We start from the raw sequence: 13032 nt of genomic DNA, 5'->3' as shown, positions 1-13032 counted from the left end.
ACTCTCACTTCTGGTTCTGTGAGTATTCTGTTAGAGATGTTCACCACTAAGTTGTTCGTGCTTGGAATCTCGTCTGTACTCCCGCTCCTTTTCTTCTTGCCCCTCCTTGTTAGTTTCCTCCTCGTTGATCGTCTAATAAAAGGTTGTTGTGATGTAGTGCTAGTATTACTGGTGCCTGGAGTGGTCCTGCTACTTTCTCTCGGTCCTCCCATTCTTTGTTGTTCTGGTTGTGTTGATTTTTCACGTCTGTTTGAGTCTGCGTCTGAGCTACTGTTATCTGAATTGGAGTTAGGGTTACGTGGTCTTTGTGGTTGGGTTTAATATTTATCCGCCCATGTGTACACTTTGTTTCGTAAGTAATCAAACATACCTCTCCTAAATTTCCAAATCTTTCTGGCTTCTAGATCTTCCTTGTATGCTTCCAGTTTTTTATTGATATCTGTAAGAATCTCTTCATGTATGTCCGTGCTTGTAAGGGCAGTGATCTCTTCAGATAGTGTTTGTATTTCCTGTTCCAAACACTCCAAGTTGTTTGAAAGTTCTTTAATAGTCAGCAATATTAAGTTTAAGGAGCACTTGTTTAGAATGTGTTGCCACTTCTGTACAAATTCTTTGTTCTCCTTACACAAAGTCGGTTTCAATCCAATTCTGAGACCACGTGGTATTCTTTGTGCCTTATAATAGCGACTTAGAGTTACTGCATGAAGCTTGCGGTTGATTTCTTTTCTGATGATATATTCTAGCTGCTTAATCTTTTTGTTTGGGTCTGTATCTTTAGTTGAGCTGCTAGTTTCCTTGATTAATCCTAGGATTGCATTTGCCTCTTCAGCTGAAAAGCCTAATGTTGTTGCTTGTGTTTCTGTTAGTTTCTGAATTTCCTCGTATGACATAATCGCGTGCTTACTCTCAATATTACACGGAAGTGAATATATTGACAAAAAGAGAGAACAAGAGTGCACAGCTGTTGCTTTGATCAATGTCTAATAGTTTCACTTATTTGTTTTGTTTGTTAAAAGTTCATTAGTAGGGTGCAGCCCACTGATCAATGCCACCGTGTAGGGCACTGTAAGTAAACTGAAGCAAAGAGTCCAAGACTTTTAAGCCTTCGGTGTGGGCCGCATACCCTTAATACCCACTTCGGGTTCAGCAATTTTGTTAGATTTTGTCAATAAATTGTCATTCAAGTATAGTTATGTTAAGATCCTTTATTTCTCAAGTATCCCATGGATTTCAGTTATCCAATGTTTTAGAAGTGCAGCTTCACCAATTAGGCTAATGCTGTGTCAGCGGCAAACAAATGTACAACCCTATGTGGCTAATGCATTTTGGAATGAAATCCTTCTTCAGAGCCAGGTTGTATCATATAGTATCATATAATTATTAGTGGAGTATTCTTGTACTTGTGGCAATATGCACCCTGTGTGGACCACTGACCTGTTTGCCGTAAGGGACAGTCAAATGTCACAACCGTACCACCCTGTGGTTGTTTCCCTGGAAGTGCTACATTGTGTGCATCCCTAGCTACTTAAAGAGAGCCAATGCCATGTCAGCAAAAGGCACACATTCATGCTGCATAAAGGACTACCCCTTTGCAAATCAGCACACCCAAATACTGGAATGTCACCCAACCCCTCCCAAACCCCATGTCACCCACCCGAGACACGATGGCATGGCATGCAATGTGAAAGCAACCAAATAAATGCACAACACATAACACAACTGTTACAAAGTGCACTGTCACAAATGGAAACAGGCCACAGACAATTCCCTCTCACATATGAAAAAGAAACTGCACACATGAACATATACTTACCAGAATGTCAAATCATGAATGCAGGACCCAACAGTGGCAACGTGTGACAGTGACCAATCACAATAGTCCAAGTTTCACAATCTGACAAAGGCAGCACATCGACCACTCCCATCTTCAGTGTGTTGCTGGTAAGTAAATGTGGCAGGTTACTGCATACAGCATGAACTGCATCTGCAATGAAGGCAGGCAAGGTAACACATGAAGAAGCTACATGTAAATATGCATAATGAGCAATATTGAATACACTATACAAATCAACCATGCTGTGGAAAAACCATCATTAATCCCCACTAGGGGTGTATACACCGTTTGGACTACAGACTAGCCACACAACTGATGGAAGCCCAATATCTCCATGTAAGTTACTGTCACACAGTGCCCCCCCTTGCAAGCCCATGGAACGGGGAAGCAGGAGTGGCATATGTGTCTGGACCCCAAGCCTCAAACACAAACACAAGACAAGCCTGTATCGGCACAGCTGGAACACACAGTGGATGCCTATGGGTGCCACACAAACAACACACTGTAACATGAATGTACAATAGACAATAAAAGAGGAAAAATTTAAATTAAAAAAGAAAAAACAAAAATCAAAAATGTCCATGAGTGACCAGCGGGGATGGGGGATGTCCACCCAGGAGGGAGGACGTGCAGGGTGCACCCCAAAACCCACATGCGTGTATGTGGAGAAAAAGAAATCCCTTCATGGGCTCATGGCCTGCACGGCTACCCAATAGTGGGAGAACTGCCGTCGCTGTCGTCACCCTCTGGTGCTACATGAGAAGGTGTGCGTGGTACAGGAGGCAGACCACGCAAAGCCCTGGCATGCTCCTCCATGGCAGCAAGCATGCAGGTTTGAAAGGTTTGGTTCTGCAGGGTGATGGTCCGGAGGTCCCCATGCAGCATGTCACGGGTAGCACAGAGTTCTGCCTGCAAGACCTCACGTGATGCACGGATCTCCTCACGGGTTGCCTGGATCTCAGCTTAGATGGTGCGTTCTAGCTGCTCCATCTGCTGTTCTGACCGTCTACTCTGGGACACCTCAAGAGAACCCAGATTAGCTCTGAGGGAGGTGTTATCTTACCTCAGGGCATCCCTGTGGGCCCATGCCTCTACAGGTATGGCTGTGCGCAGAGCCCCCATTTCAACCCGTCAGTCCCTGTTGGTGGCCAACATGTCCTGCCTGTGTGAGCGGCACGTGGACTGTGTTGCCTGCTGCTGGAGCTCCACCTGCCTTTCGGGGGGGAGAATGGAAGTGGCCACCCTATTGACGGCCTGAGCCATCATCTCACATGATGCCCCCTGTTGTTGTACAATTGCATACATGGAGTTCTCCCACACAGTATTGCCCAGTGGCGCACGGCCACTGCGTTGCTGGACATGACACCGTTGGCCCCAAGGTGATGTGCACCTTGCTGTCCTGGTGCTGCCTGGTGCTGCAGGAGTGCATTCCTCCTTTGATCTGCTGCCCCAGGAACAGGAGCAAATAGTGTGGAGTGTGACCCTGCATCCGAAACCGCCACAGGCAGACATTCCAACACTGAATGGGACATTGAGGGGTCTACCCCCAGTGCAGGTGCATTGGACAGAACAGCATCCCTGCCAGAAACACTCACCTGCAACAGGATATTTGTGTCAATGTCTGATTCAGCACCTGAGCCATAGAGATCCTCGGAGGTGTACCCAGAGACACCGGTGGACAGGATGGTCTATAGGAGCAATGCATTCTCATGCAGCACCACTCCACATCCTCCAGTGGTGCTTGGTTGGGGCTCTGAGTACTCCTGCGAGATCTCCTCCTCCTTCACTGCATCTAGTGCCTCATCACCTGCACAAAATGAAAGGAGAAGTCATGAAGAAACACATGAACAGCATAGCCGACACACATAGGCATCACAATGTACACATCCAATACATTAATCAGACATGTCACACATGACACAAACTCAGCCATGCATGAAGTGGCAATGATGTGGAAGGGGACCATGAAAGCAGACACTGATGACTCCAAAATGGAAAAGCAACACATGTGCTGCATGGTGCATAGCACCTGCATCACACATAAGCCTGTGAGTGGCATGGACAACCACAAACATGACACATGCCAGCACACATATGGCAGGTAGCATAGCCATGGCAGAACTGACAAGGACACCCAGGTGGGAATTAATCACTACTGTCCCCCATCCATGTAAAACGCATATCATCAAACAGAACATGCAAAAGAGTGGGACAAATCACACATGTGTCACACGCTGCAACAATGCCAGTGTGTTCAAATACAGTGATGGGAGGCACATGGATACTTAAAAGTTTGGTCACTTTGACATGACACAAGTGAATTGTCATGTTGAAGGTTCAAACAGGGCTCAGAAGTGAGTGGGTGCAGTACATGTGTAGGTGTGCAGCAGTCAATCAGCCTGATTCATGGAATTATTTGTGCGAAAAGCATACATTTTTGCATGCCTTTCTTGCCAAAAATTCCTGTCTGAAGTATGGTGATTTCGGGGCAGAAAGGAACGCAGAGCTGCATTTTTCATGCAAATGATTCCATGAATCAGGCAGAATAAAGAGAAACAACTGTAATAACAATGTTGTGGCATGATGGCAGTTTAAGGACAAGTCCAGTCATCATGTGAAAAGTGTTTGCAGTGGTCAGTAGGGATACAGTGAACCCCAAACATAAGGGCATGGGATGGCTTGGAGCCACTACATGGGTCACATATGGCAGTTATGACTACACAGCCTGACCTGGCACTCGATTACAACACATCACCCAAGCAACATACACATGGTCTGGACACACACGCAGGGGCACTCACTGGACATTGTCTCAAGATCTGGTAGGTCTCCGACACCTTGGAACTGATCCCCTGTGATGAACCCTCCAGCGATTGCCTCATGTTCTGTGAGTGCATCCTCCTCTGGTGGTGGCCCACTGCCAGTCACCAGAGTAGAGGCGTAATTAGAAGCCAGCTTGTTTTTTGCTTGGCGTTTGAGGTCATGCCAACGCTTTGAGCAATCATCAGCTGTGCGCTTCACAAATCTCAAGGAACTAATGTGGTCCGGAATGCACTGCCAGTGGGTCCCACGCTGAGCAGGCGTTGTCTTGCACCCTGTCGTCACCAGCATGTCGCGGCCATGTTCCGACATGTAGCCCACAAGTGCGTCTAGTTTCACATTATTGAATCTCAGCTTCCTTGTCATGCCGGAGGGGCGAGCCGTGTCTGGGGTCCCAGCCTGTTCCGCAAGAGCACGCTTCTTCCTCTTGAGAGGTGGTGCAGACCCTGAATGACTTACGCTGCTCCTGTATGTAGCGGCCAAAACGCAGGTGGACTGGCCACTGGAAGCAGGCAATGGCACGATGACCAAAGGTCTCACTGCAGGCATTGGATGCTGGGTGGTGTTTCCAGGACCAAGCAGCACAACTGCCTTGGTGTGAGGGACAGGGACCAACACTGTCCCGGCTGGGTGACTCAGAGCCTGGGTGGTGTCAGCTGCAGCTGCCGCTGCAGCCTCCTCACCCTGGCTACTCGGGGCAGCAGATGACATTGCTGCCCCAGATCCACGTGGCCTGGTGACAGCATCTTTCACCGCCACACGTGGCTTGGACTTCGTGACACAGGAGTTGGCCTGTGAGTCATCCCGTGCCTGTTCCATGACCAAAACAGGCTAGGCTAGCAAAGCCTGAGCTGGGATGGTGTCAGCTGCATCTCCCTGACCCACTGGGGGGCATAGGTGTCCCTGAATGGTCCTGGACACACTGCCCTCTTGGGCCACCATGCCCACATTGCCAACCCTGGCCACCCTGCTCATCCTGACCACATCCCCTAACGCAGACACCTCTTGGAGGTTGGCCACCTTTTCCTCCCTTGTCACTGATGTACTTGTGCAAATGAGAGGTGCAGAAAACAATTATTCTGGGCAATAGGGGTGAAGGGGGCAGGCTACTAGATGGAATAGGTACCCCTGCGCTCCTGCAAGGCTGTCTGTGACTGCTGGTGAAAAATGACGGGTCACGCAACGCTCGGGCACCCCAAAAACAAAAACAAAAGTGCATGCAAACCCTCGGTAGCCCATGTGCGTGGAATTAAGGATCTGCAGTACGCTGTGGCAAACACATAAAATACGTACGCGTGGAACATGCAGGCTACAATGAACTCTGAATGGGTATGCGACACACAGGGGTAACCACAGTGGAAAAACACACGCGTGTGCGCGTTGGCAACACCCCCACCAAAACAAGAAGTGAGCTCTGCCGCAGTAACCAAGGAGTATGCACTGCAACCGTTGTGAAGTAATTGCGTGTCAACCTGCAAGAAGTACAAGAATCACACGTTCACTCTCCACAAAAAGCATGTACAGGAAAATGGCGTCCTACGCAGACCTTTAACCCGTGCGCATAGCAACGCCTAGGCGTGCTATGTGACTTACGTGCTTACCCGCTAAGGACCTTTCCTCGAATTACACGCACACATGCTAATTTTTCATGTGCTGAGTCACTCTGCATCAAGCTGGCCACGCGACAACTCGTGGAAGACCACACTCCTCCCCAGAAGGCCATTTACCTGCCCCCCAAACGCCTGAGCAGCCTCCTACAAGCCATCTGCTGCTGCCAGACTGCCTGCTGCCAATGTGCCCTGTAATTAGGTGACTGCACATCAGCCATCACCAGGGGTCCAGTTGCTGCAACCACCCCTGCTGGAACAGAAGACTCCCAACTGGTGTTCCATCGCTCCAAAGCCCAGCCCCAGGACCCAGTTGCCCCCCACACCTGCCTCGGGGGTTGCCATGTCGGGCCAAACACCATCTGGGACCAGGTATGACCCCCCGCAGGGAGGCAGATAGCTGCCAGCTTCACTGCTAAAGAAGTTGGAATCCTGGTGGACGAAGTGCTGGGGCATTATGATGCCCTCTCCGGACAAGCATGCACCGACAAGGATGGACAAGAGAGGATCTGGTTGGACTTTGTGGGTGCCATCAACGCGTAGGGGGTGGCACCCCGCAATTTTAAACACGTCCATAAGCGCTGGGAGGACTTCAAGTCCAGGATCCTCAGGAAGTCGGGTCCTGCTTACCACCGACCAGATGAGGGTCCTGGAGCATATTCACCCAGCGCTTCACCACCAGGTCCTCGAGAGGCAGAACTGTCTGGAGTCGAGCGGTAAGTTTCCATGCACTCTCATTCGACACAGTGCATGTTGAGTTGTGGCAGGAGTGTGCAGCTTGGACATATGTCTGACATGGCCCAGGTATGGATGTGTATGTGCAGGGACATGACCGTTCTACATGTGAGTCCAGTCATGTGTGCTGCACATCAATGGTGTATGTGTTGCGATGCATGATGCACAATTGCATGTGAAGATGCACACATGTTTGCATTCCTGTGTGTGGACTCAGCCATGTTTGGGGTGTGACACATGAATGCTTGTCCCACTTTCATGTACGTGAACGGTGTACATCTGCGTGTGTCTGATTGGTGAGTGTGTGACTGTGAGACCCCATTGATGCATGTGACACAGACATGTAGGTACCCGATTGGCAGATGTGACATAGTGGATGATGATTGCACTGTGACAGGAGGTAGAGATGGCCAGATGCATGTCTGTCTGGTGGTGTGTGTGCATGTGAATGGCATGCTCCATGTTGCTTGTGACATCATGCCACCCTTAGGATGTTCATGCAGTTCCATGTGAATGGATGCAGGTGCATGTTGCACATTCTCTGCTCATTTGTGCATGTGTGTGAGTTCAATTGAGATGAGTGATGGGTAGTGTGATGCCGTCTCTGATGTTTGACACTGCCACTCATGTGCTATTGTCATGTGTCTAGCAGACCATTGTACGGTGTCCAGATGCCTGTGTTCAGTCTCTCCCTGTCTGCAGCGTCGACTGATGAAGATGACGGAGACAACGCTTTGGAGGCCAGCGGCAGGGATGCCACTGCCAGCTGGAGACGCAAGGCCCTGCCCCCCTCCCAGGTAATAATATCTTCCGGGAGTGAGTGGACTGGTGCCGTGTCCATGTCCACAGCTGCCGAGCGGAGGTCCAAGAGTCCAAGGTTGGATGTGGCAGAAGAAGGGGCAGGCGAGCCCCCACAGGGCCATGCTATGGACGACAGCACAGAGTCATCCAGGCTGGTGGGGGGTGTGGTTGAGGAGGAGGTCTTATCCGACCCACGCATGGGGCCTGGAGGGGTGGTTCCACTGGTGCAAGTGGTGCAGTCCAGGGGCAGAGGCAGGACGCAGCACAGGTCGCCGCGGAGGTGCCTGTGTGTAATCCTGTCCCTGATCCTGTGACTGCATCATCCTGCACCAGCAGAGATACCTCTGTCCTGGCCAGTTCGCAGGTCATGATCAGGGGTGTAGGGTAGTCCCCTGTGGTGTGGGCTACCTGTGGGGCACGGTCAGGGGTGTTGGGTGGTCCCCTGTGGTGTGGGCTGCCTGTGGGGCTTGGTAATGGTGATGGGATACTGTGGGGCATGGTCAGGGGTGTAGGGTGGTACCCTGTGGTATGGGCTGCCTGTGGGGCATGGTCAGGGGTGTTGGATGGTCCCCTGTGGTGTCGGGACATGCCCCACAGGCAGCCAAACACCCTGACCATGCCCCACAGGCAGCCCACAGGGGACAACCCTACACCCCTGTCCATGCCCCCCAGGCAGCCCACACCACATGGGATACCCCACAAACCTGACCATGCCCCGCAGACAGCACACTCCACAGGGGACCACCCTACACCCCTTTCCATGCCCCACAGGCAGGCCACACCACAGGGGACACCCCTATAACCCTGACCATGCCCTGCAGGCAGCCCATCACCCCTGACCATACCCCACATGCAGCCCATCACCCCTGACCATGCCCTGCAGGCTGGCCACACCACAGGGAACCCCCCATACAACCCTGACAATGCCCCGCAGGCAGCCCACACCAGAGGGCACACCCCTACAACCCTGATCATGCCCTGCTGACAGCCCATCACCCCTGACCATGCCCTGCAGGCAGCCCATCATTCCTGGCCATGCCTTGCAGGCAGGTCACACCACAGGGGACCTCCCGACACCCCTGACCATGCCCCGCTGGCAGCCAACACCACAGGGGAGGGACTTTTTCCACTTTTTTTGCCTGGCGCAGATGGGGTACACATATTGCAGGGGAAGCGCAAGGACATTTTCATGCGATTTGGCTGCCCATGTACGGTACGTGTATTTGCGGGGTTACGGTAGGCCTTTTCCATGTGATTTTGTAAGTGCGAGCAGGGTGTGCATATTCAACGGGGTGTGCGAGTCGATTTTCACGCGTTTTGGCTGCCACGAGCAGGGTACGAGTATTGAAGGGGGTGTTCTGGGAGTTTTTTATACGTTTTGGCTGCCGCAAGCGGGGTACGTGTATTCAAGGGGGTGCGCAAGTATATTTTCATGCGTTTTGGCTGCCGTGAGCGGGGTACGCGTAGTTTTTCAAGCGATTACAGTGTAGGAGGTTTGTAAGATGGTCCAGGGTTAGCGCAGCCCTTTGCGTCATATTGGGGATTTCTATGGCTTTTTCTGCCGCAAGGGGCGTTCTTGGGGGTATAACTGGCACTGCTAGATGTTCACTGCGCCACTGCTGCAAATGGCTTGGGAAATCCATGAATATGCAGTGCGCTTAAATGCTGTTTGGCACACGCTGGCGCACGCTCCCTCTCTTCGCTGGCCATGTGTGTTACTTCTGCGCTGAATTCTATGAATTACCCCCATTAGTGTTTTAACTTGCCTAGATTTAAGAAGCCTGCTCTTCTGGTTCTGATATGCAACATTACTCCTCTTTGTTTCTCTAAAATACTAATGCTCTCTGGGATTTCTCAGCTCTCCTGTGTAGCGTTTCTTATCTTAGCTTCGGAAAGAAGTACTCTTTCCAGTGACATTTCTGTATGTTGTATCTGCTTGGTTTCACAAGGACTCCCATATGCTTTAGGAACTGTCTCTCTGAGTTCTTATGTAGTATTCCACAATTTAACGCTGTGAAGTCTCTGATATACTTCAAGAACATTCTTCCCCAGTACATTTTTGAAACATGTCTCCGTTGAGTTTCAAAAAGTCTATAGCACGCTTTATGAACTTTCTCTCCCAATTTCTATATGCAGCATGTCTCTGTTTTCTCAGTTTTACCTAACCCAAGTTCTGATATGTTTTAGGGAGTTCTCTCACAGTTTATGTACGCAGCCTTTTTCGATTTAAACCTCACAAAGATTGTCATATACTTTAAGAACGTTCAGAAAGGTTCTCGTTTGCTTTAGGAGAGTTCTCTCCTGTGTCCTGTATACAATACCTTTCATATTAATTATCTAATTATCACATATGTGCTTGGAACAACTCTGGCCCCAACTGCCGAATGGCAGCTCTTTCTACTTCCTTCATCCTGCACCTTGCCACTGCCTCCTCTCACTGTGTTTTCATATCTAAGCTAATTGTTGAGTTGTGATCCTCTCTACACTCTATGTGAACCAAGCATTACTCTGGGCATCTACAATTTCGTAGGCCTTCATTCTCCATGTGGTGAACAGGTGCAAGTGGATCTTGGCCAAGTGACCTAAACCCCACGCACCTGTCAATTAATTCTAATCTTTAGCGCCTTCTTGGTTTGCTGGCGATATTCCCTCTAGCCTCTTTTCCTTTCCAGATGGTGAGCAGATGCAAGTGGATCTGTGTCACATGACCAAAGCCCCGCCTGCCTGTCAATCACTGTTAATCTTTTGGTGACTTATTGGTTTGTCACCCTTTTCCCCTAATTAAGCAGCCCTCCAACCTCTCAACCTCTTTACCTTTGTAGTTGGTGAGCAGGTGCAATTAAATCCTAGTCACATGACGTGAGCCCCACCCACCTGATTAGCTATGTCAATTCCTTACCTTTCTTAACTCTTAGATCAAGGGTGTCTCTCACCCAGGCATTTAAAGCAAAAGACAGACAAAGAAAAGGACAATTCCTGTTTGGACCTGTTCGGACCAGAAGGACCCATAGCCAGAACCCCTGCTCATCTAACATCAGGTAAGCTCACCCACCCAACCTACATCACCAAAGACCCCATAAGCACTCCCTTATACTCCAATGCATGTAAACTGATGCTTGCCAATGCCCACTGAGTTATCAATCATGCAGCAGACAACACCCATGTTGTGATCAAATATGACTTGTATGCCATCTTCATTAATGGGACCTGGATGTCATCCACCTCCACCCACATCCTAGATGTCCTCATCCCCAATGCCTAGAGAATAAAAAAAATGAGACAATTCAAACAAGATCGGCATAGGCCTCATCATCATTCTCAAAGCATCATGGCCATGCATCCAAGTGGACGCCACCACCAGTGGCTCTTGTGCAAACCTTTCCTGCTGCTTAAAGCTCTCCCCAATGGCCACAATCATGTTCCAGCTGATCTACAGACCACCCAAGCCCAACAAACACATCCTTCATTGAAGACTTTACAAACTTGGTCACTACCATGTTTCTCACCCATGCTCACAACATATTCAACGGCAACGTCAACATCCCTTGCAGCACAGCAACTTAGTCAATGAAGGAATATCTCTGTTGCCTACTAGCTACTCTGAGCCTCAAACAGCACACAAAAGACCCAACTCACAGGAAAAGGTTATAACCTCAACGTCATCATCACAACCCTTCCCATCCTTCATCACAGCTCTCCAATCCCACTCGAATAGTCAGATCATCTGGCAATCCCCTTTGAAATTAGTCACAGCACACCAGTTAAGCAAACCACTTAGAACCCCAGCTAGAAAGGCCTCAGATCATTCAAGAAATACCCAGTGGAGGTTCTCACAGAAGACATTGCCAAATTCCACCTCATGTGGGCTTAACTATCTCTGATGAAACAAGACTTTGAATTGCCTCTCCAAGTACTCAACACAAATATCACAACTAACAGTAACCACCATGCAGCAGTGAAACCACTATCCCTCAAGCCTAAACTTTCCACACCCTGGTGCACTCAAGAACTCACTTCAACAAACAAATCATCAAAAAACAAGACAAAAATGTGTCCTGCAGCACATTGAAACCTTGCTCTGCTCAGGGAACTCTGTGCTACAAATAGAACATCATAGCCAAGACCAAACATTGAAGTAGAGCACTCTTCAAAGCCATCACGCACTGCATCAACCATGAACCTGACCCACCAGTACCGCACTCCACCAAAAATCCACTGCCATCAACTCATTTTCATCAAGAAGATCTGCAACATCTAAGCCAACAACCTCTTTCAGTCCTAACATCTTGGCTTCAGACCCAGATGCAGCACAGAAATGACTACCATCAAGGTGATCAACGATACCATTAAAATCCTCAATGATGGTCATCCCTGCCTCCTGGATCTCCTTCACCTCACAGCAGTATTCGTCACAGTAGACCACCGGACACTCACTGACAATCTACATTGTTCCATGCACTTCAGCAAGATCATCCTCAATTGGTTCAAATCATACGATGCTAATCACCAACATTTCATCCAAATGTATTCCTCCAGATCACCAACTCTACCCGTTACACGTGAGTCCCGCAAGGATCCATCAATGCCCCTGTTATCTTCAATCTTTACATGGAAACCATCAGAACCCTCTTCACTCGTCACAAAATTCACATCCACCAGTAATCAGATGACCGGCTGCTGTACCTCAATATATTCTCATTAAAGATATTCACAGGCGCACGGCCTGCCTGTCAATGATCGATGTTGTGGATGTTCAGTGCTTAACTGAAGTACAATCCCTCCAAGACTGATTTCCTACTGCTGACCAACAACACCAAACACCCTGACAGACAGACCTCTGCTATCACACCTCTACTGGCCACTTGCACCAAGCCACTTTGGTTTGACAACAACAGACACTTCTCCGTCAAACAGACACAAATGGCTTGGTATGAACATTCTCTCCTATGGAAAATCAAGCTCCACCTCCCAGAAAACAAATTCAGATCTGGTGTCCAAGGCTTGGTTCTCTGCCACCTGGATGGTGGCAAGGACCTTTTTGAGGACCTTCCAATAAAACTACCCAAGTAACACTGGGATGTATCTTACATGCTGCATCACATCTCATCAAAGAGCTCTGCAAATTCGACAACATCACCCAAGCCCTCATCAAACTACACTGGCTTCCGATGCAAGCCTGTATCATATTCAAATACTGCTGCATCATCTACAAGGCTGTCACCCTGAAGAGCATAG

The sequence above is a fragment of the Ambystoma mexicanum genome, chromosome 6q (genome assembly GCF_040938575.1).
Source record: "Ambystoma mexicanum isolate Mex_15411 chromosome 6q, UKY_AmexF1_1, whole genome shotgun sequence".
NCBI classification, from domain to species: domain Eukaryota; kingdom Metazoa; phylum Chordata; class Amphibia; order Caudata; family Ambystomatidae; genus Ambystoma; species Ambystoma mexicanum.
Note: the sequence above shows the minus strand (reverse complement) of the source record.